Source organism: Misgurnus anguillicaudatus, chromosome 1 (assembly GCF_027580225.2).
Source record: "Misgurnus anguillicaudatus chromosome 1, ASM2758022v2, whole genome shotgun sequence".
NCBI classification, from domain to species: Eukaryota; Metazoa; Chordata; class Actinopteri; order Cypriniformes; family Cobitidae; genus Misgurnus; species Misgurnus anguillicaudatus.
This window is the reverse complement of record NC_073337.2, coordinates 20,455,520-20,479,471: the sequence shown is the minus strand read 5'-3', so window position 1 is coordinate 20,479,471 and position 23,952 is coordinate 20,455,520. Positions and strand designations below refer to the sequence as shown.

At 38.8% G+C, this 23,952-nt stretch overlaps 1 protein-coding gene and 1 long non-coding RNA gene across 2 annotated transcripts in view; both read right to left on the bottom strand.

The window, feature by feature from the left end:
* rap1b (RAP1B, member of RAS oncogene family) overlaps positions 1 to 9,909 on the bottom strand; it is a 65,004-nt gene extending 55,095 nt beyond the window's left edge. Inside the window, exon 1 of the mRNA XM_055190130.2 lies at positions 9,755 to 9,909. The gene's annotated coding sequence lies outside the window, so the exon portion shown is untranslated. The remainder of the gene's footprint in view (positions 1 to 9,754) is intronic.
* An 8,663-nt stretch (positions 9,910 to 18,572) lies between these two features.
* LOC129432722 (uncharacterized) lies at positions 18,573 to 20,139 on the bottom strand. Its single transcript, XR_008640234.2, has 2 exons — positions 19,606 to 20,139; positions 18,573 to 19,345 (listed from the first exon to the last, which is right to left on the bottom strand). It is a non-coding gene; the product is annotated as an uncharacterized lncRNA (long non-coding RNA).
* Positions 20,140 to 23,952: the final 3,813 nt, after the last annotated feature.

Below are 23,952 nucleotides of genomic sequence, written 5' to 3'. Positions count from 1 at the left end.
CAACATATTGCACCGCAACCCCTGTATTGAGATACGTATCTTAAGATTCTTGCCTATACACAGCCCTACTTGTATCCGAATACATCCTAAATGTATTCATACTATATAGAACGTGCGGTTTTAACAAAAAAGCGGAACTTCGTCTAATCCAGTACGCACTGTCAAAGTTCACGATTTCGGATGCAGCGCAGGTCTTTGGCAAACAGGTGAGACATGCACCTGACTTCGTAAGCTCAGAAAGCCAAAAATGTTTGGGAGTCAAAATGGGGCCAATAAGTTAAAGTTATTATCACCTCAGCTAGCACCTCAGCTAGCAGACAACTGAGGACGCACCATCAAAGCCTCTGTTATTGTAGCTTAGTTACTCATAGCCTGCGGTAAACTTAACTTAACACAATCTGTCAAAGTAACACAATCTAGTGGTAATGAGTGCATAAAATGGTCTATTGCCTGTTATTAGCACAAACCACAGCGAGGTTGAAAACAAACACAATATTTGTCGTGTTTTTATCAAAGCTTCAAATCTCAATGAAATCATGTAATCAACTATAGTGCACAAAAACAAGCACAAGAGCCACAAGTGACACTGAATAAAAGGGAAAATGACATTGGAAATACCGAACAGGCTGAACTTTAAGCAGGCTGCCTCATTATCAGTTTGTTCGTTGCGCACAACAGATTCAAACGTAACCTAATCATGTCAAATTATCTATCCACCTATACACAAAAGGTTTATTAAACAAAAACGCATTGGGAATACAAAACGCTTAGTGCGGAGGAGCAGCTGAAGTTGAAAGCTGCCGTCTGTGCAATCTGTCCAAGTTTACAAATCTAGTATGCTTAAAAATGCAATGAGCCAAGGCATTGGCAACACTGAAAAAAACTTAAAGGTCTGGTGACACCAGAGACCACCAAAAACGGTAAGCTTTTGTTTTGGTGAGTGATGTAGCATTAACCGCCCCTGTCAACATCAGAGCCGAAACCCAACATGTTATTTGCAAGTCAATCAGCCCTCCTAGGTTACAGGTTGCTGAGGAGTAGAAAGTAAAGCAAACATGGGGTAGCAAGAGCGTCTTTAACAAGCTGCCATTTACTTCTGATGCTGTGAATCAGTGCGGGCTTTGCAGAGAAGGCATCTAATGAGATTTACAAAAGTGAGCATCTGCTGTTTCTCTCACTTCATCTCAACCTGTGGCAGTGTCGTCTCTCTATTACTGTTCACCAAGTAGAGGGTTGAGTAATGGCGCTTTTCCATTGCATAGTACCCCGCGGTTTGGTTTAGTTTGGGTCAGCTTACTTTTGGGAGCTTTTCCATTGGGTGCAGAAAGTAGTACCCGATACTTTTTTCGTACCACCTCGTTTGGGGGATGTTTAGCATTCCTACAACACTCTCACTTGTTTGATACAGCAGCAGGCAGCCCAAATATAACAACACACCTTTAATCCCTCCCACTGCAAAGTGTTACTAAACTCGATGGAAAAGCTAACCAAGCCAAAGAGAGGCGAGTTGACCCAAACCAAACTGTGGGGTAGTATGCAACGGAAAAGCACCATAAGACGTGCCAGTGGGTAAACTCATGCACACTGTGCTTTATTATAGTCATGTGAGTGAATGTACATTTAGAAAAGACCCATGTACAGTTATGCAAAGATAATTTTGGTTTTTGATGCAAAATGAGAGTGACTTGTTCCTCTCATATATACTGGGAAATTGATTTTATTGGAATCGTAATGTGGTTACAAAAATAACCATAAAGAAACATTTATCTAAAATAGTAGCTGTGGGGAAACGTGCAGCAAGGCTTTTAGATTTGTGACAACTTATACATATGAAACTGGACCACAAAACCAGTCATAAGGGTCAACTTTTTTTAAATGAGGTTTCCATTGATGTATGGTTTGTTAGGATAGGACAATATCTGGAAAAAAAATCTGGAATCTCAGGATGCAAAAAAAATCTAAATATTGAGAAAATCGTCTTTAAGTTTTCCAAATGAAATCCTTAACAACACATATTACTAATGATAGTATTTCTATATTACTAATGATATTTTTTATATATTTATGGTTAAAAATTCTTTACCTAATATCCTAATATTTTTTGGCATTAAAAAAATTCTAATTTTAACCTAAACAATGTATTTGATCTCATTCATTTTCAATGATAGCCGGCAGTGAGCTCTGTCGAGCAGCGACGCAGTGCATCATGTACGGTGTGAGCGTCGAGGAGAGTTGAAATCAGCTCAACTTTATGGTAATGAGCTATGACGTGGTTCGGCGGCAACAAATTGGAAGGTCGAAACGTTCGAAGGCAACCAATCGAAAGACAAAAACCTCCGCTTGAGAGCATTTCAGAGAATGCATTCGAGCGCCAGAGCGTCCACTACACCTTTTCAATAGCGTCATTAGTAGTAAGCCCTAAACGGTCTTGTTTGTGGATACTTGCAAAGATGGGAATTTGGAAGCGTATTTGTATTTAAGGCCAATAAAGTGGGAAAAATGCTCACGAGCAGCTTTTGTGTGACTTGCGCGCTCCTCACAGACAGAAAGAGCAGCGGTTGCGCAACTTGCGCGCTCTTCATGCACAGAAAGAGCGCACGCATATAGATCTGTTGGCTTAAAATAACTTGTTTTAAAAAAGGCGGTGCTTAAATACGTGTACAAACATTACGTTTTCGTGACCACGCACACAGGAGTGTGAAGTGGGCGCGTAACCTCGATAGAGACGATAGCCCCAAATATCTATACCGGTTGATAATTTCTACCGGTTAATCACGTCTACCGGTTTATCGCCCACCCCTAGTTGGCTATTGCTACAAATATACCCGTGCAACATATATGATGGTTTTGTGGTCCAGGGACACATATTTGATTTTGTATTGCTCTCCCTACAAAAAAAAAAGTGCACTGGGTTTAACACACAAGATGGCATTCTTGCCCCTCAACACCTCCTTCAGATCTGATAACACCTAATTGCAAATACAAACAGTCACTTAAAAGACCACAGGTGTCAAACATTTCCTGTCAAAACATTGACACCTAGAAAACAATATCATCATTTCCATTGCATGAACAAGTAAGCAGCTTAGACACTGGAAAACAACAGTTGGGAGGCAGATTAAGGAAGGAAAACGAGCAACGGGAGATGAGATCAATGAGATCTCAGCCCAACCTCAAGTGTCAAATGTCAATGCATGGCAGGGCATCCGACATCTGACTGACTGCAGCGTATAGACCCCAGGGATGTGTTTACACACCCATAATTCTTTGCAGAAAAATGAGCAATGGGCTTCGTCATGTACTTGTTGCTCAAAGCATTTCGCTGGGACTTTAAATCAGAGCCTGAAATTATTAATAACAGACTTTCCTGTATTAATAGGTCAAGCACTACTATGCTAGCAACATCAAGGTTATGGGTTTGATTCGGTGAATGAATACACTGCACAAAATGTATGAATGCACTGTAAGTCGCTTTAAGTTTATTTTTTCACATGGGGGGGGTGGCTTAAAACAAATTTGCAATCCCAGATCGCAGAAAAAGGTACAAAAGCTGTCACTGGGGTGGCACCCAATCAAAAAGTATTTTATTACCTTTATACCTATAGAGTGCAAATACACTGGTACCTCAGAAGTACTAAGTATTGGGACCTCAATGGTGATATCTGTACCCAAATGCACATATTTAGACATTTCTAAGCGGTACGGTTCCAGTGACAGTGTTTGTACATGGATTTAGATTTTTACAAAATGAACATATTGAATATTAAGGGTGCACAATTATCGCATGCGATTGTCACGCGCATCTCGTCAGTAAAGCCGGTTCCTTGATTAGTAATAAATCACCATTAGCTGCTTTCAGATGGAGCGGCATTTACTACACAGAGCCGTAGTTCACTGACAAGAGGGGAAATATCGCATTCATAATCGCTGGCGATTCATCCGCGATCATGAACCTAAAAAAAGATGATTGTAAAATACAAAAAGTCAAAATCACAAGCTTCTTTCCAATGTCTATTTCTAGTTGACGCTTGTGAAAAGACCTCAGTCTCGCAAGTCACAAATAGCTGCCATAGTCATCAGTCATCACGGCTTACACGCCTAAATGAGGACAATGATGTGTGGGAATAGACTGGGGAATTGCTTTGGGATTAAAGCGATAGACGGTGTGATGTAGCTCAGCTTCAGTGCTCATAATAACTCAGTAACCCTTGGAAACATCTTGAGAGCCCGTAAATAAGCAGGCCTGCTGAACTATTATAAAAGGGAGTATATTTGCAGCATGTAGACCAAACCCACTGCTGATAGCTCAGCAAACATTAGCTATCTTCACACCCTGGAAGCAGCCCTTAGACTCGCACCATAATCACATGACTAAAAGGAGGAAGGAAAGCGTGACCAGGTTTCATGAGGCCCTTTGGCCTAAAGAGGAAGTGGTCAAATTCACTAAGGGCCACCAGCAGTCTTCTTTTCTCCACACTGTCCTGTTCTTCCTCTCCAGAGCATCACCTTTCCTTTCAGCTCATCAGTTGGTTCCTCTAGAAGCCTCAAAAGCTTAGCGGCAGATGGCAGTTAATGTTTTGGCATCTCATTACGCACCGTCTTAAAAATGGTATAACGTTTCCGAGTCAAATGTCACAGCCTTGATGAAAAACTACACAGCTTGCGGTTTTTGCGGTCCACTTTTGACAAGTACCCGAGGGTCCACATACAGTGTGCGTGACGCAATTTTGGTCATCAGAAGAGTGCGCGCGCTTACTGTACTAACCCAAACCAATAAAATAATGTAGTAGTATGTAGCCCAGGAGATGCATTGCATTTTGGCGCTATCTGCATGCATCGAATGTCTGTGTCAAATAAACTATACTTTGCAAGGCTGTGCGTTCGACTGTAGGGCTGGGTATTGGCAAGGGCCTCACGGTACGATACGTATCACGATACATGGCCCATGGTACAGTGAATCACGGTACGATACAATACATTGCATGTTACGATACATTGCAATGTTTTTTCTTTTTTTTATCAAAAATGTAAAAATCAGAGCTAATTTTTTTACTTTTTTTAAGCCAAAGTGCGTCCACACGAAAGCTGCAGATGTTTTTAAATTTTCTGCCATTTTTCATTCCCCCTAACTTCTGAGACAATGGCTGTATATGACAGACAACTGGACAGCGACAACTACAGCAGCGGTGGAGGAGGTTGTTTGACACACACAAAAGGATTATTAATCGTTTAAAATATCGATAGTAGAGATTTAAATATCTATACACTATCGGGGGGGGTGGGGGGTATCACGATAGTTAGCTGTATCGATATTTTTGCACAGCCCTATTCAACTGTGCGCATATATGTAAAAATAGACTATACTCTGTCTTTACGTTAATACGGCATGCAATGATGTAAGCAAATATTCAATAATAGACCAAAGGCAAACATTTCATAATCTGTAACTAACCATGTCTCCATGACTCTCCAGTTATCTGGTTAAGCTTTAAAACAGAATATTACACTTCAGCAGGTTTTATCCAAAAACCCAATTACAGTGCATTCAATATGCTTGTTATTAGTTTCTGTATTCCCTGTAAATTTAGCCCATTATCTTCACATTGCTATCAACTGAACCAACTACTAACAACCATACTGCAGATCATGTATACAGGGAGTGCAGAATTATTAGGCAAGTTGTATTTTTGAGGATTACTTTTGTTATTGTACAACTACAGTGCTCTTGGTCAATTCAAAATGTTAACAAACCCTCAAACCTGAACATTTAAGTAGTAAAAGTGAAATTTTGGCTTTATTAAGAGAATATTTCTATGTACATCATTATTAGGCAACTATTAGTGTGCAGAATTATTAGGCAACTAAATGAAAAACAAAGATTTTACCATCTCACTTTGTTTTTTTTCAACTGTTAAAGTGAGAATAATAAACAAACTCTACATTTACAAAAATAATTAATAAAACAATAAAAAAAAAATATATATATAGACTCAGTGACCAATATAGCCACCCTTCTTTTCGATAACAGTCACAAGCCTTCCATTCACGGATTCAGTTAGTTTCTTGATCTGGTCTGAACCAACATTTTGTGCAGACGCAACCACAGCCTCCCAGACACTGTTCAGAGAGGTGTACGGTTTACTTTCACTGTAAATGTCCTGCTTAAAAAGGGATCAAAAGGTCTTAATAGGGTTTAAGTCAGATGAAGAAGGGGTCCTTGGCATTAGTTTTTCATCTATAAGGCCTTTACTGGCCAGCCATGCAGTGGAGTACTTGTGATGTATGTGATGGAGCGTTGTCTTACAAAATAATCAGTCTTCTTGAAAGATGCAAACTTTTTCCTGTACCACTGCTTGAAGAAAGTGTCTTCTACATTACAGGCAGGCAGGCACAGACAGGTATTATTAAACATGAGCTTGTTGGACCTTTTTGGGTTGAAAATGGAAATAAAAAACAACTCTCAGACCTACTGCCAATTTTTAGAAGACACTTTCTTCAAGCAGTGGTACAGGAAAAAATCTGCATCTTTCAATAAGACTTTTTTTATGCAAGACAACGCTTTAGCACATGCATCAAAGTACTCAACTGAGTGGCTGGCCAGTAAAGGCCTTAAAGGTGAAAAACTAATGACATGGCCCCCTTCTTCACCTGACTTAAACCCTATTGAGACCTTTTGATCCCTTCTTAAGCAGGACATTTACAGTGAAGGTAAACAGTACACCTCTCTGAACAGTGTCTGGGAGGCTGTGGTTGCGTCTGCACAAAATGTTGGTTCAGAACAGATCAAGAAACTGACTGAATCCGTGAATGGAAGGCTTGTAACTGTTATTGAAAAGAAGGGTGGCTATATTGGTCACTGAGTCTTTAAATGTTTGTTTTTTTTATTGTTTTATTTTTTTTTTTTTTTGTAAATGTAGAGTTTGTTTATTATTCTCACTTTAACAGGTGAAAAAAACAAGTGAGATGGTAAAATCTTTGTTTTTCATTTAGTTGCCTAATAATTCTGCACACTAATAGTTGCCTAATAATGATGTACATAGAAATATTCTCTTAAGAAAGCCAAAATTTCACTTTTACTACTTAAATGTTCAGGTTTGAGCGTTTGTTAACATTTTAAATTGACCAAGAGCACTGTAGTTGTACAATAACAAAAGTAATCCTCAAAAATACAACTTGCCTAATAATTCTGCACTCCCTGTACTTTTTGGCATACACATAGTTTTCTCACTATACTTCTGGGAACAAATTGGAGATGCATGGTCATGCCATTCAATTAACTTTAAAATTCTGCAAACTAAAAAAACAAACAAAAAAATGGTGAAAGAGTGCTTTTATCCATTTATGTCTACATATAAACATTCTTTTTTTAAATCTTTGTAAAACAGAATTAAAAACATAGGTAAAAACATTCAAATGACGTAAACTTTTCAGGTGCAGGTAAACACAGACAGTGAACATCCCATGAACAACTTAATGACTAATCTGAATAGCAAGGGTGGTGGTTATATCCCTTTAATACAGTGTCTCTGGGTGGATATTGTGAATGATTCAAGCCCAGACACTTGTATTAAAACCACCATTTACAAACGCAAAGAGATATTTGCTTTCCGGTTGTGCTGGTTGATATTGACCAAACTGTATATCTTGGTAATTTTGGGGTGAATGGCTATATGCAGAAAATATGTCGGGGGTTTTTTAACTTAAAAGTTTACACGCGAGTCAAAGTCTCATGTGACATCACATACACCTTTACTAAAACAGAATATGATGTCAATATAATTCAAAGACAGGGTTCTCCACCCTGTTTTAAAAATATACAGCTGCACAACATGCGAGCAGGTTGGAAAGCTTATGTCTGATCCTAACGTACATTTCTGTCAGAGCTTCTGTTCCAAAGTAAAAAGGTCAGATGAGACCATACCATACAAATATAGGCAGTATTATCTGATATATTAAAAACTCGATATATTGCTCAGCCCTACTTCCAGGACAGACCCTATATGTTTGTTTGCATGCCGCCTAAATCCAACAAGTGCTGAGTAGTAACAAGTGAAAAATGTAGGAACCACACTTTCACTACCACAACATAATCGTGACTAAAGTACAGAATAAGGAATTATAAAAGGCACGTGATATGCCAGATATCAAAAAATAGCTTTTGTCTAAATACAGAAAATAAATCAGACCCAACGCAGATTTTTAAGGATGACTGCCTTTTTTTTGAAAGCAAATCCACAGCTCTTCATTTTGTTGTGTTAAACAGAGTTTCAGACCGGCATTCCTCTGTGCCCAAGAGGACACACTATCACAGGGATTTCCTTCCTTTTGCTCCAGGAGGGACCGGATCGGGGGTCAGAGCCCAGTAGGGTGAGGTCGCCCCAACCCACCACTTAAAAAGATCAGTGTGTTAAGTGTTCTCATGATATCTTTGACAGCTTGGATTTATACAAAAGACATACATGTAAATACATATACACTACTACTCATACAGGACTTACAGGGAATATCACCTGTATATTAGGAAGTAATAGCCAAAAATATCAACATAAACTGGATACTGAATAACATTCACTCAAACTTACGTAGTTACTTACGTAGTTAGTACAGACAAACTTGACAACACGCCTGACACAGGAAATGCATGTGTGCCACAAACTTATCAGCCCTGGGCAGTGACAGATCTATTACTGCTTACTTTTCCTCAATTGGGAATGACAAATGTTTGCACAAGACCTCTTCGAAAACAGGAAAAGATATTCATTCAGTCGACGGTTACACAATTTATCACATATGATGTAAAACAAAACCCATACAACCACCACAAAGCCAAAACGCAGCACTGTAGTTGTTATAATTTGACAGGAGTCTTCAAAACCAAGATCAAGCAATTAAAAATGCATGAAGAAGCAACAGGATCTCCTTTAATAAACCCACACATCTCTTTTAAGATGACTGCAGGCCTCAAACAGTCCTTAAAAGATCATATTTATAACGTCACACCAAACTATGAGGCCCTGTAGTTACTATTGGTGGTCTATAAAGTCGGAATCAGCAATCTGCGCTATATTACTTTCAATGACCCCAAAAAGCACGAGCACATTGAAAACTATTCCGGACGGTCACCCAGATGTGAAAGATATTTCACCCTGATCTCATTTCTTCTCCCCTTTCCCATTTCTTGAATAAACTAGTCATCCTCGACTGAGGAGCAGAACTAGGCGGGGCCGGTAATCAGTCAAATCTAGTAGCAAGACTACACTGCACGCGCTAAATCTACCTCAGATTGAAATAACGGCACTGTTTAACCGCTGTCATGCTCGTTGTCCATCATTTTAGACGAGGCATACCGATAAACACATCAGAAACCGATAATCTGCGCGTCGTTAAACTACTCATTCGTACAACTTTTCCATTTCCGCTATAACTTCCACAGCGACGCGACAAAAACCGCCATTCCACACTGAACCCAGCCCCGTCCCCCATCCTCGTGCGCGAAGTTAACACCGCCACCCGAGGTATTTTCCCCCACGCAAAGCTCAGTCTGGTAAATGTAAGGAGTTGAATTGTTTCACTCTCGCTCCGCCATATTCTAGGCATCTGCTCTTCCGCAAACCCCGTGCCGTGCGTATCTCACCGGTCTCCTTCGCGACGCCCTTAAATCGCTACGATACACGCGAACGACTTGTGGCCTCACAACAGCCCGATAGTTCTCATATAATACACGCGCAGAATGTCCCGCAAACGCGATACTTACAGCAATCCGCTACGGCGCCAGCCAGCCAGTCAGTCTCAGTCAGTCTGCGCCTGTGTGTGAAAAAGCTGCTCGCTTCTGGGAGGGTGGGTGAGGTTTTGACTCGAACATGACGTTACAGCCTCGGTTTGGGTACTGCCTACAATTTGGCGTAACGGGAAACTGAGCCTTTTAAAGGTGTGAATTTACAGTGCTTAAAGGAATATTCTCCTTTTTATAAAAAAATCCGATAATTTATTCATCCCCATGTCATCCAGGATGTTTATGTATTTCTTTGTTCAGTTGAAAAGAAATTGTTTTTTGAGGAAAACATTCCAGGATTTTTCTCAATTTAAAGAGCACCTATTTCGTTGCTAAAAGCAACGTTATTATGTGTATTTGGTAAAATACAATGGGCCCTATCTTGCACCCAGCGCAATTGACTTTGTCAGTGACGCATGTATCATTTCGTATTTTGCACCGGCGCACAGCGGGTTTTTCCCTCCACAGACGCACGTCGGCAAAATAGGGAATGAACTTGCGCTCCCTGGGCGGTTCAGCGCAAAAAAGGAGGCGTGCTCCGGCGCAAACCATCTCTTATGCTATTTTGCAGTTTCAAAAAACAATTGCGCTACTAACCAAAAAAAACTAGTCTAAAGTAAGTGGCGCGTTGCGCGTGGTTTATTATGCTATTTTAAGGGCGCATGCTTGACGGTGCACAACGCGCATTGCTTATCTAATCTACACAGATGCAACAGTTATTTTTGCAAATCATAAATTGTTACAATAAAAAATATAAGATAAGGGAAATCATTAAATCATAAATTGTTACAATAAAAAATATTGATAAGGGAAATCATTGTGGTGAGCATTGTGGTGATAGTTTTTATTTATTTTATGTGGCAGCGTTAAACAATTATCATGCAAATAATGATTAAAATATTTTCATAAGTTTGTTGTGTGGCTGTATTACGTTTATTTTATCTAAATAATAATTAAAATGTTTTCATAAGAAACCTTCATGTATGTGAACTTGATTTGTAAGTGTACTTTGGGGTTGGACCTTGCTTGCGTTTCTTGTGTCCGATTTCAAAGCCCCCAAACCCTTTCAGCGGTGAGGGTGGACGCAGCGATGTCCTCCTGTATGCCCGGCGTGCCCGATTTATGCTGGCAAGCTTGGGATCCCCCCGTCTCCTGACATCATTGTAGTGCTTGGCGCAGCTGATGAGACAATTGCGGCTATTTCCTCTCACGCCTGTTTAACCGAAGCTGATTTGGGCAAGTTTCTCCCATCCCCATACAAAACAACTTCTCTGTCTTTGACTGCTCTTACAAGAACGTCGGTCTCCTCGGCTGTGAACCGCTCTTGGCGTGCGCCTGTCAAATCCGTCATAATAATAGCAACCCGCCATGGAACTTGCGCCCTTGGGTTTAAAGGGAATGTTGGATAGCGTTCTGATTGGTTTATTTGACGTTACGCCCAAAACACACCTATGAATAATGAACCTACTTCAGACCAACCCCTTATTGATTTGCGCCCGGCGCAAGACTTATTTCTCCCGCCGGGAAAATAGCAACAGCGCCCAAGATCCGCCCACAAAGTCACTTGCGCTTTGCGCTTCGGACTTGGGTTCAGATCGTTAAAATAGGGCCCAATGTGTTCACATTGTTTATGGTTAAAAAACAAATTTTTTCCACATATCGTACATTTTTGTAACTCCAGATTACACTCTGTGTCCAGTTGTGTAGTGGTGCCTGGAGAAGTGGATACTCTTAATTACGCCCCCAATTTTTTTAAAGCGTCCCAGCAATAGAAAAACGGCTTTGTTATAAACAGCATGTAAATAGTCTTGCAAGTAGAACACCACAAAATTAACTAGTAGTATTTTCACATTGTCACTTAATTTCTGATGCTTGACTTCTTATAGTAAGGATCATTATGAAATTAAAGTCACAAAGAGGTGCAGATTTTTCAGAAAATAGGCCTACTGGCTCACAGACTATAGGAATAGACGAACGCTGTGTCCCAATTCAAAGGCTGCGACCTTCTAAGGACGTATTTTAAGACCGATTGCGTCACAGCCATAGATATGTATATAAAGGCTAGATGGCTCAAGGCGGAGTCCCTAACGGCATCACCTGGTGGCCATCTTACGACAGGGCGCTCGCTCACTCGTAGCATTGAGTTTAATGGTGCAGGTACTTTTAAATGACCATAACTTGCTCAATTTTCTACCGATTTTCAAACGGTTTGGGTTTTTACAAACGTTATTAACGTGGCTATAATTCTGGATGCTTTAACATGTTTCATGAATTTATTTTTTATTTTTAGTATAGGTATGCAGTGTCATAGGTACATCTTTGACGTTTATAACAAACCAAACCGTTTGAAAATCGGTAAAAAATTAAGCAAGTTATGGTCATTTAAAAGTACCTGCATCATTAAAACTCAATGCTACGAGTGAGCGAGCGCCCTTTTGTAAGATGGCCGCCAAAATGCGGACGTTGCACTCAATTGGCCAGCAGCGCGGACGAGCCATCTAGCCTTTATATACATATCTATGGTCACAGCAGCGCGACTTGAGGCTGGTAAGGACGTCCCAGTTCAAAGGATGCTTAGAATGAAGCCTCAAAATGCGTCCTCATTTCTCCGCGATGTTAAGGATAGAACGAATGGATCCTTAACAGCGGAGGATATCCCAATATTCATTGCGCGTCTGCAACGGCTGCATATAACGGCTGGATATTCTAAAATAAACAATTCAAACCTTCATTAAAGTTCCTGTTATTTAAAAGTGCTCACTTTGGTTTACGTCTTCGTTGGAAACTGTAGCGGGACAGGCTACATCTCTGTCAGCATCTTCTCTGACTTGGGGTGTGGGAGGCGAATGGAGTGGATGAGGGCGCTTGGCAATCGTTAGTGAGCTTCTGGCTAACAACTGTTGATTACTATCGTTAGCTTGAACTGCTAGCTAAAAACGGGGATGTAGCATTACAAGGTATGTTAAAAAAGTTTCAGAAGTTCGCTTAATCTTTCCTATTAATGATGGCAGGCAGTGAACCAGGTAGTGATTAACAGTTCTCTAATCCAATTGCGTTGGGCATTGTCAACGCCCAATGGCATTTAGGCAAATCATATTTCAAAGGGAATCCGATACCTCGGTCCTCCTTATCGCATAATTAACTTATTTTACTGAGTGTTTTAGGGTATATTTTTGCGTTTATTCACATCATGCGATTGGATTAGCTACAAGAGAAGTGGAAATACGCCGTAAACCTGCGTATACCCTGCACTAAATCACTGTTTAGAAGTGGGTATACGCAAATCGACGGAAAAAGAAGTGGGTATACGCTGTATACCTGCATATACCCTGGACTACAGCACTGTCTGTGTCTCTGATTGGCCAGCTAATCTGTACGTTGTGATTGGCCTGAAAACCTCTGACATCAGCCGGAAATGTGACGCTCCTTACCATGTTTGAAAGATTTGGTCGCACACCATGAGTTAACTTACAGGCTGTAAGTCCAAAGTAGAAGGAATTATGATAATGTCGGTCTTGTCTACATTACCAATCCCAGGAAGTAACCTGTTGTATACAATCCGTGTGTTTGTTGTAGTCCAAGAAAAGAGATTTACGTTGGAAACGATAATTCGCGTCATCGTTTACTTTGGGGTATGTACCTTTTGATTGTCGTTAACGTACTAATACACATTTATACACCAAAGGAAATAAAAAAATGTGAATCGGACAATAGGTGCTCTTTAGGGTGACGTGCACACCAAAACTTTTACGACCGCGGTCGGCACATGTTTTCAATCGTTTCCAATGGAAGCTCGGCGTTTTGCAAATAAGCCAGCAGCTAGCGGTTTTCTTCCGCGCTGAAAACCGGCGCCCAGACGGTTATGTTGAAAAATATTCAGCTTTGGGTAAAAAGCTCCGCTCGTCAATGTCAGTTCTTACGCGGCCATCCAATCACAGTGGAGGAGGGGCGGGACAAGTATCACAGCAACCAACTGTCTCACAGCTGACGTATCAGACCTACCAAAGCACTCAGCTGAAGAAAGCTGGCAATTAGCTGAAAAACAGCTGGCATTCGGCGTTGTCCAGGCGTTTTCAGCCGCGTTTAAAAGATTTTGGTGTGCACGACACTTAATAGATTTTTTTGGACCTTAACAGTACACAGTTTCAATGTAATTACGATCCCAAACGAGGCATAAGGATCTTATCTGACGAAACGATAGCAATTTTCGACAAAAAATAAATAAAAAATATGTACTTTCGAATCATAACTTCTCAGCTTGCATTAGCCGTGTGACGTGCCAGTGTAACCTTACGTATTGCATATTGACCTTTTGAGGTAATTACGCAACGTGTAAGGTCGCACTGGCGCATCACATGGATAGTGTCGTGAGTAAATATTGTGCATTTTTTTAATGAAAGTGGAGTATTCCTTTAAAATAGGACAGAGGACTAGAAGTAGGAAGAAATGCACTACTAAAGCAATGCTCAACTTATCATGCTACAGGAAACACATTTTATTATTTTCACATTTGGCACATATTTGTCATTGCTAATTAAATCCCTCTAGATAACTATAAAACAACCATGTGAATCAAACCATTCCTCTCCTATCTGCAATGAATTTAAACATCCCACTTCTTGATGTGCCCCACAGTGCACATTACATTTCAATGGCATCATTCTAGTCCTAGTAGCCTATGGCATGAATAGTACCCTATTCTCCATGAGCTGCAACCCTCATCCACCGAGGCTGATTCTGCCACTCTGAGGGTGAAACAAGCCTCATAGTCAAATGGCTCATTGAGAACCACTAGGAGAAGCCAGGAATGCCAAGTATGCTTACTGGCACCAGGAATGCAGGCCCACTCCTTACAGACTACCATCCCCTCCCCTCTGTCAGCAGTCATGTGGCTCCAAGCTGGAGGTAGGGGGTGTAGGCTATGTCATTGCTGGTGGTCTTAATAGACTCATATTAGTGACTAGTGTGGTGTTTTTTTCAGCTCTTCCTAATAGTGCAATTGACATTTGAGACATTACAGTGTTGAGTTATACGTAGTGCATATTACATACATTGACTTGACTTGGTGAAATGTTAACCAGCATATGACTTCTGCTTAAAATCGTCTCTGTTACAGATGTATATTTGTAATTCATGCTGACAGAAACAGTATTTTTAGAGTGAAAATATGTACAAGTTCCAGTAACTGCTGAACTAAATGAGGAATAGAGGAATTTTAGCATTATATTTGCATTTGGAAATTTGAAGGCCTGTACATTTTTAAGCCAAACAGACTTTAGTGAGAGTACACTGTAATACATACACAGCATTTTTGTCAAATCAAAATGTTTTTTACTTTAACTAAAAAAATTAAGTTAACCTCCCAAGACCTGGATGCGTGGACATCCATTTCTTGTGTTTGTTTTGCACCATAATAGTTAATAGTGAACCTGCTGTACACAAACATGGACAATTACACTGCTTCATGTTCAAAGAAAAATATTTGGTTATTATATTTATTGATTCTTCTTAACCCCAAAATAGCTGGTAGAAATCTGAAAAAAAAAAGACAAACCAAATCTTGATTTTATAAGTTGTGTCAACTTCTCACAAGGCAAAACTTGAAATAGTAGGTTCAATTGCCTTGCAGAACCAAGTTGTTTAAACTTCACGCTGCATTTTTTTTACAGTGTACACTCTAAAAACAAACGGTGCTAAATAGGACTAAAAGTGGTTCTTGGTTCGCAATCATAGAGCAACCATTTTAAGTGCCATATAGCACCGATGAAGTACCAATGAAGCACCTGTGTAGAACCATAAGGTGCTTTGTAGAACCATATGTGGTGCTATAGTGGTGCTATAAGACCCTCGAGTCGTATGGTTCTTCATATAGGTGCTTCATAGGTGTTATATAGCACTAAAAATGGTTCCTCTATGATTACGAGCCAAGAACCACTTTTAGTGCTATTTAGCACAGTTTGTTTTTAGAGTTTTAGACTGTAAAACTTAACACAAATACACAGGAGTGTGATGAAAAGACATAATTTTTCAATTTATTTTTAATTATATAACATAATTAATTGTGTAATTGTTGTATAATATTTATGAATTATAACTTTGTTGTACCTTTTCGTTTTTTTAAATGTGCAACTGTTATAGATTACTTATGTTTGCATATTCATATTTCTAGTAACCTTAGTGCTAAATAAGAAAAAGAGGTACAACAGTATATTTGCATGCAGAATAATGAAAATCTGGAAAAATGAAGGCAGATTTATTATTCTAAAATGGCCCCAAAAGCATGTTGGTTAAATGACATTGCAAATGCATGTAAAATTGTGAAATGCACTACTGCTAAATTTTTTTTCCATATATAACACAATGGCGTGCCTTGAATAAGATTTATACAAGCCGTGTATATATATTAAAATGCAATGTAAAAAAGACTATTGATTTATGTGTAATTTAGTGAGTCCTATTTATGAATTATTATTTCAAAGTACACCACCATAAGCGTTACTATATTTTATTCTGTTTTTTAATAAATAATGTAATATGTATTTTCCACTTTGTCACGTTGGGGCCCAAAAACAAATTTCTTTGCAAATAGCCAAAAATGTTCCTGCTAATGGACATGACAAGCTGAACAATACTCGTTTAAATTTATTGTTATGTCATATGTAAACATGTCAGGACAGCGCAGTATTGAGATGGCCATCCGCTGTACTGAGACACTGTGTCTTCCAGATCATTGCGTAGAGGAACTCCTGTCTGTGAGGGTGGGTGGAAACTCAGGCCCTTGCTATTCTTAGCTGTCTTCCTGTCAGTTGGACGTTCAAAGATTTTCCATGACATTTACAGTATAACTGTAATTGTGCAACTTCTTTGTTGTTATCCTGAAAAAGCTAATATTTAAAGCAATAATAGTAAGAAGTGTTTGGAAAGTGTGTTGCTTAATTACTGACACGTGTGTGTGTGTGTGTGTGTGTGTGTGTGTGTGTGTGTGTGTGTGTAAAGGGTGTTGAACGTCTGTTATTGTATTAGCCAAGAGAGAGCGCTCTTGCTCCATTTAATCAAAAGAGATAATACAAATGCATTCAGTAAAACTGCATACATCTCACAATATCATTACATCTAGTATTATCGAATATAATTGAATATTACATTTATGCAATGTCCTATGACCTTAATGTCCTTATGACCTCACAAGAGCTGAATGTCTGTTTGCCTTTCATTTGCCTTAAACACACAGTACATTTAGTCATAGCTGATGCTTTTGTTCAAAGCAAGAATAGGAAACATCACAACCAAGTTACTTAATGCACTGCGAAGTTTAAATGGAAAGCAGAAATAAACAAAACAACCTTTAAATTTTAGTTTGTAAGTTGATAAATTTATTTAATTATTAAAAAGGTATGCAATTGGCTAGCTATCTTAAATAAAGTTCATCTTCACAAGTTTTAAGACCAACATTTTAAGGAAGTCCAAATAAAAACGAAACTAAGTTCATGGAATAGAAGAAAGTTGAATTTACTTCTGAATTGTTACTGATAAGCTTATAATACAGGATGTCTGTTAACTCTGCTGCGAGTACAATCTTGCTAAAAAGGCTGCCTTGAGATATTAGTCAATAACCTCAAATCTTAACATTTGATGATAATGGAGAGAGAAAGAGAGGCATGTGCTCATCGTGCTTACCCTAAATGACCTTAATGAACGATTTCCATCAACCTACATAATGTTTCTGCAGAAACTGGGGCGTGACTTTGTCATACATGTATCATTTTACACAATAAAACTGCTTGCGTCAAGGTATTTTTAAATGGTGCAATTTGTAACACGAGCATTGCAAATACATGTCACTTTTTGTAAAGAATGTCTTTGTGAAGAGAATACGAATGGAGACAGATCTATTGCACCTTATTAACAAGCACTTTCTGCATCTCACCCAACCTGCTTTTTACCACATTAAAGAAGAAATACAATTATATGATCTTCATTGGTCTATATAGCAATTGTTTTGAAAGGTGGCAACTGTAAATAAAACCTTTTTTTGATGACTTTTTATTCATTTGTTTATAAAACAGTATTAAGTAACAAACATATTTTTGGTTTGTCCACAAACATGTTATCTTTCAGATGTTGCTCAAAATGTAAGAAACAGACAAAAAAATCAAACAATATACAGTACTTAGTACAAACATTCACTCGATGAGTTTCTCAAATTCTTAATAACTAGTGTGTTCGAAAAGTGTAGTTTTGATATGTTTTAACACTCCTAATAGTAGATCAGGGGTTTCCAAACTGTGAGTCACACATTGGAATAAGGTGAGTCGCTCAAGGTCACTTTTCTGTAGCGGGTGAATGACACAAAAAGTGCAATTAATGACAAGCAATGACAATGATTTTGATATGATATACCATAAGGTATTTGGATATTGCAATCATTTCATTAATAAAATGACAAGGAAAATAAAAACTACTCAATTATGAAAAAGAAAATAATGTGTGTTTCCTCAAACTTCCATTAAAACATTTTATGTTTATGTTGGTGGGTCCCGGATAGACGATACCTTTTTAAGTGGGTCACCCTTGACCTGGACAATATATAAAGTCACAAACTAAAAAAACATTACAAAAAATAAGCATAAACAAAGATTTCAATATTTTACAGCCCAAATGAAAGAAAAAATACACTGTACACAGAAGTAAATTGTACTATACTGTAGTATAATACAGTAATTATTACACTTTGCTAATGTATACTATAGTATACTACTGTAATTACTAGCCTACACTTTTCTGAAGAATAGTGAATTGATAAAGTGTAGTAAATACTGTAGTATAGTTTAAAATTTACCATAGTGAGGTTCAAAAACAATGTAGTATATATATAGTATTCTAGTTTGTAGAATTCATACTAGATATAGTATATAAAAAATATAGTAATAGTACATAACACTATTTATTTAATGTGGAAAATTGATCATACAGTATGTGTTCAGTATTTTTCCTCCTTAACACAACTTTACAGTATATCCACAAAAAGTCTTCTTTTGGACAGCTGCCGATGTTAAATCAGACAAGCCTTCCACAGTAACAAAAATAACATCCAACCACGGTCAAAACTTTGATACATGTACCAGTAGATCTCAATTGTGTTCTTCACGCGCACTGTATGCCAAGTATTTCATATTTGATGCATACAAGTCCACATAGACAAATGTCTAACAGCAGTGCAAAAGGAAGTTAATCCATGTTTGGTCTTTTTTTATCCATGTTTGGTCTTATAGTCAATCAGTAACCTTAAAGCACAGACCATTTACCAACAAGACTTGGAGAAGAGATGAACGTCCACGCGATCATCGTAATTCCACGCGGCGCTTTGCGTCGGCAGCAGTCCGTGAAGGAGAAACTGAAGGTTGTTTCTCTATCCAGCAATCCTCAGTCAGAGCAGAACCTTGAGGATACATCAGACCCCCGACAGAGTCCACTAGTCCAAAAAGAGCCACCAAAACCGAAAACATTGTTCCGATAAAGTAGATCTTGAGGATGCCTGGCATGCTTCAATGCGTATGTCCAGCGCTACTACTACTAACATACAAAATAGAAGCACATAGCACGCGTGTCAAAACCGGAAGTCAATAATTTATAAAGGTTTATGCATAAAAATATGATAATTACATTAAAAAATAATAATAAACGATAAAAACAACGTTATGTAAATGATAAGACGTATACTTCCTTACAGAACATGCAAGGCGCGTAGGTGTAAAAATTAGCGTTTTTTACATTACGCAAGACCTAGGTAAATTATTCAAATAATTTGGTTTAATATTATATGTCAATCTTACCAGGATTGATGTTGGTTTCTGGATTTAATGTTGGTTTCGGGATAGAGCTGTTTTTCAAGAGCACGAGTTCATCTGAGTATCGGTGATTTTGGTAGGCTGATCTGCATCAATGGGAGTTTCCAAACTATGATCCAACCTGAAAAATTCCCAATCTGTTCCTGTTTGCGATCTTTATATAAACTGACTTAAGATACTACTCGCTAACATATGAACTAACTAAAAAAACTGGTTGTTATTAGCCTATCTGATGTTTAGTTTAGTTTTTATGAACGTCAGTCAATCATCAAACAGTGGGAACTCATTGGCCATTGCTGGGTACAAACAGGATGTCCTTCAGTTAAGACATCAGAAAGTACAATCAAGACCTGAAACAAGAAGTGCGTTTCTTAGAAGCCAGTTCAAGAAAAACAAACATCTCCTTGTGATGTCATGGTGCAAAAAGAAGGAAACAAGAAAGGCGCTTTGTGACTTATAAGTAAGAGGTTATAAAAGTGGTCTGTGCTGCGACCATGTGGTCGAAATGAGGTTGGGATGGTGCCAAATAACCATAAGTTAACGCCAGGGGGAGACACATATCATAAAATGCACCACTTTTGACAAAAAATTTTTTAAGTACCCTAACAAGGTACCAAAAATAGTAATCTAAAAGTATCATGATGATATATGTTTAGAGTGTGGTGTGAAAGTTTATTAGGCCACCACCAGCTTTGTTGTTTAAAAAGCAAAGTGTTAATGACCATCCATATTTATTTTTCGCATTCTTTATTGAGATACAAACAGAAAACACATGAAACATGTAGATAAAATGAAAAAATAAAAAACAGAACAAAACTGCTTCTTGTGGCAAAAGAAGTATTTAGTGTGAACTTCCATTAAGCACTTAAAGGGACATTCCACTTTTTTTAATATACTCATTTTCCAGCTCCCCTAGAGTTAAACATTTGATTCTTACCACTTTGGAATCCATTCATCTGATCTCCGGGTCTGGCGCTAGTACTTTTAGCATAGCTTAGCACAATCCATTGAATCTGATTAGACCGTTAGCATCGCACTTAAAATAACCAAAGAGTTTCCATATTTTTCCTATTTAAAACGTTACATTGTGTACTAAGATCGACAGAAAATAGTTCCCTTGGTTACTTTCAATAGCAGGGGACTATTTTCGGGCAGTGCGCCTGCTGCAGCCATGTTACATCAGCAAAGTCCTTGATTATTACGCCAGAATGAGAGTGAAGTTCCTAACCATATCTGCCTAGAAAATCACAATTTTAAATTTCCATCGGTTTTAGTACACAATGTAACTAGGAAAAATATCTAAACCCTTTGGTTATTTCTTAGCGTGATGCTAATGGTCTAATCAGATTCAATGTATTGTGCTAAGCTATGCTAAAAGTGCTAGCGCCAGACCCGGAGACCGACTGAATGGATTGCAAAACGGTAAAAATCCAATGTTTAAAGTAACACCAAAGAGTTTTTTTTACCTCAAAATAACGTTTCCAAAAAAGTTTCAGTCCATCATCCACTCGAAACAGGGTAAACGGCACTTTCACATTCACTTTGCAGCCCTCTATCGGCCAAAACCGCACTAAAGAAGTTTACAACCGTCGGGTAGCGGTCCTGTAGTTCGAATGAAAACTTCGGCAGACCTACAATCCAATCCGAGTCAGCTATGCTGCAGTATTTACGACAGTGGTAATGGACAATTACACTTCTAACCTGTAGGGGGAGCAAAGAGCAAAAACTCTTTACTGTTGCTTTAAAGTCGCCATGAAACGGAAGTAGCGATTGCCTTATTTTCCCCGTGGTGACGTATATCCGAATGAAACGGCTTTTGAGATGAAATAAGGCAGGGCTGGATTTGAATTTGTCCATCAAGATCTGATTGGATCGTTTGAAGTTGGGTCGTGTTGCTAATTGCTAATCACTGCGATCTTCTCCCGGACCCCGCCAACCTGCCATACATTATGACCAGAAGTGAAGAGAGATCGTTTTGAAGAGGGGAGGAGATTTGCATTTTTGATTAAAGATTATGAGCACACACGATTTTTTTAAAAAATAATGAAGCTCACAGATAAGTCATTTGTTAATAATACCACAATATTTAAAAAAATATATATAGTTTTTCATTTCAATTTCATTGCGACTTTAACTCTAGGGGAGCTGGAAAATTAGCATATTTTTTCAAAAAAGTGGAGTGTCCCTTTAATTAAACTTACAATAGTCCAAAAATATGACAATTGTAAAAAAGCAACATGAAGAAACATATATTTGTTACATTTGTAAGGATAACACACACACACACACACACACACACACACACACACACACACACACACACACACACACACACACACACACACACACACACACACACACACACACACACACACAAACACACACACACACACACACACACACACACACACACACACACACACACACACACACACACAAACACACAAAGACAACATGTGCCTTGATCTGTCACAGTCTGTTTAGTAAATGTGATTCCTCACGTAATGTGCATGAGACTCATTAACATGGTAATGGCAACCACCAAATAAAAAGTTAAATGAGAGATGTTTGGTATACAATATCTTGCAGAGTTCTGTAGAGGTCTGTTGCATGCTATTATGTTTAATTGTAGTATTAAAACACAGTGATAGTCTTCCCCTAAGGCGTAAGAGGATTTTAGCCTTAGCTGCTGTTTCCAACCCTCAGCCACCTGTTGCAGCTTATTACCAAAAAATAATCTTATAAAGTGCCAAATAATATCAGCTACTCACATACATTGTTTTGACACCCTATCTGTGACCTTGTTATTGTGAAGCATGCTTATTTAGCTTATTTATAGAGACATGGCAACATAATATAAACCGTGTTAGTAACTTTAGATTATAATGTCCTGGAGTCAGATGAACCGTGAACTTCATATCTTAAAATGGAGACTCGTGTGCTGTCTAGGGTGTTTACAGTGTCCTCCGGTTACCGTTCAAACAATTGTAAAGAAGATTGGCAAGTACTTCACGCCATTAAACTTTGCACATGCGCAGTATCTGACAGGTCTTGCTTTAGTCAGCCTGGTAGGTGTTGCAAGACCTGGAGGTGTTGCAAGCATGGTGGCGCATTGACAAGACTTTGGCCGTTTCTCAATCAGGCTGCATACGTCATCAAGCCTGATTTATTTATGTTAACTGAGCATTACATTCGCAAGTCATAATCATATTACAACAATTTAACATTAACATTAATTAAAAATCATAGTCAACTTTATAATTGATAATATTCTGAAATAAGACAATAAGAGTTTTGATGACGTATGCAGCCTTGAAATGTAACCTCTGGGGGCTGCAGCCTTCGTATTAAGAAACGACTAGTGACTCGTTTGACTCAATGCAATCATCAAGTATACCTTAGCAACCCCATAGCAACACACTATGAACAATGTGGAAAACTAGCAGTAGCTACCCTTCATAGCATTTACGTTTAATTGCCTCTTATGTCTTTTGTACATCTAACACCTGGTACTGTGTACACCATGGGTCTCCAACCCTGTTCCTGAAGGTCACCTGTCCTCAAACACACCTGGACCTGCTAATCAAGTTGTTCAGGGCTACCTAAAAATTTGAAGCAGGTGTGTTGAAGTAGGATTGGAACTAAAATCTGCAGGACAGGTGCCCTCTTGGAGACCTATGGTGTACACTGTCTGTAAAGTGTCTTTTTGCTTAATGTTCCCCAGGTCTGATTTTCCAATCCTCTTTGTAAGACTGACATGTGCTGTTGACAGAAGTACAGCTAAGCCACAAAGAGCGAGAGAGAGAGAGAAAGAGAGAGAGAGAGAGAGAGAGCATTCCTTTTATCTCCTTTTTCTTTCTCCGTGTCCTAGTGCATATCTCCCTCAGGCTTGTCACTTGCTGTTCCTTTCCCTGTTCCCCTTTATCTGGTTTATTTGTCCACCATTTCTCAGTCCACCTATTACAACGCGCATAGGCCAGAGGGATTCAGAGGTGGGACTATCTCCACGACGACACCCCGGTCTCTATGTGAGCAGGTGTTTAGGGCATGGATCCACAATTCCTGCGAACTCACTCACCCTGACTGTGAGCTCGGTCAAAGCAAACCTGTCTCCTCACCTCATCAGTCTGGATACCAGACAAATGAGATTTACAATCTGGATTTACATGGAGATAATTCAATCTTCTGGTTTGGCTCAGCACCTGAATCATGAACCTATGATCGTGCTACTTTGAATAGGATTCAAAGCTGATAATTTGCATTTGCACTGAGGGACGAGGCAAAGCTTTTATTTGTCAGAAGGCTGGACATGAATACTCAGCAGGATTTATC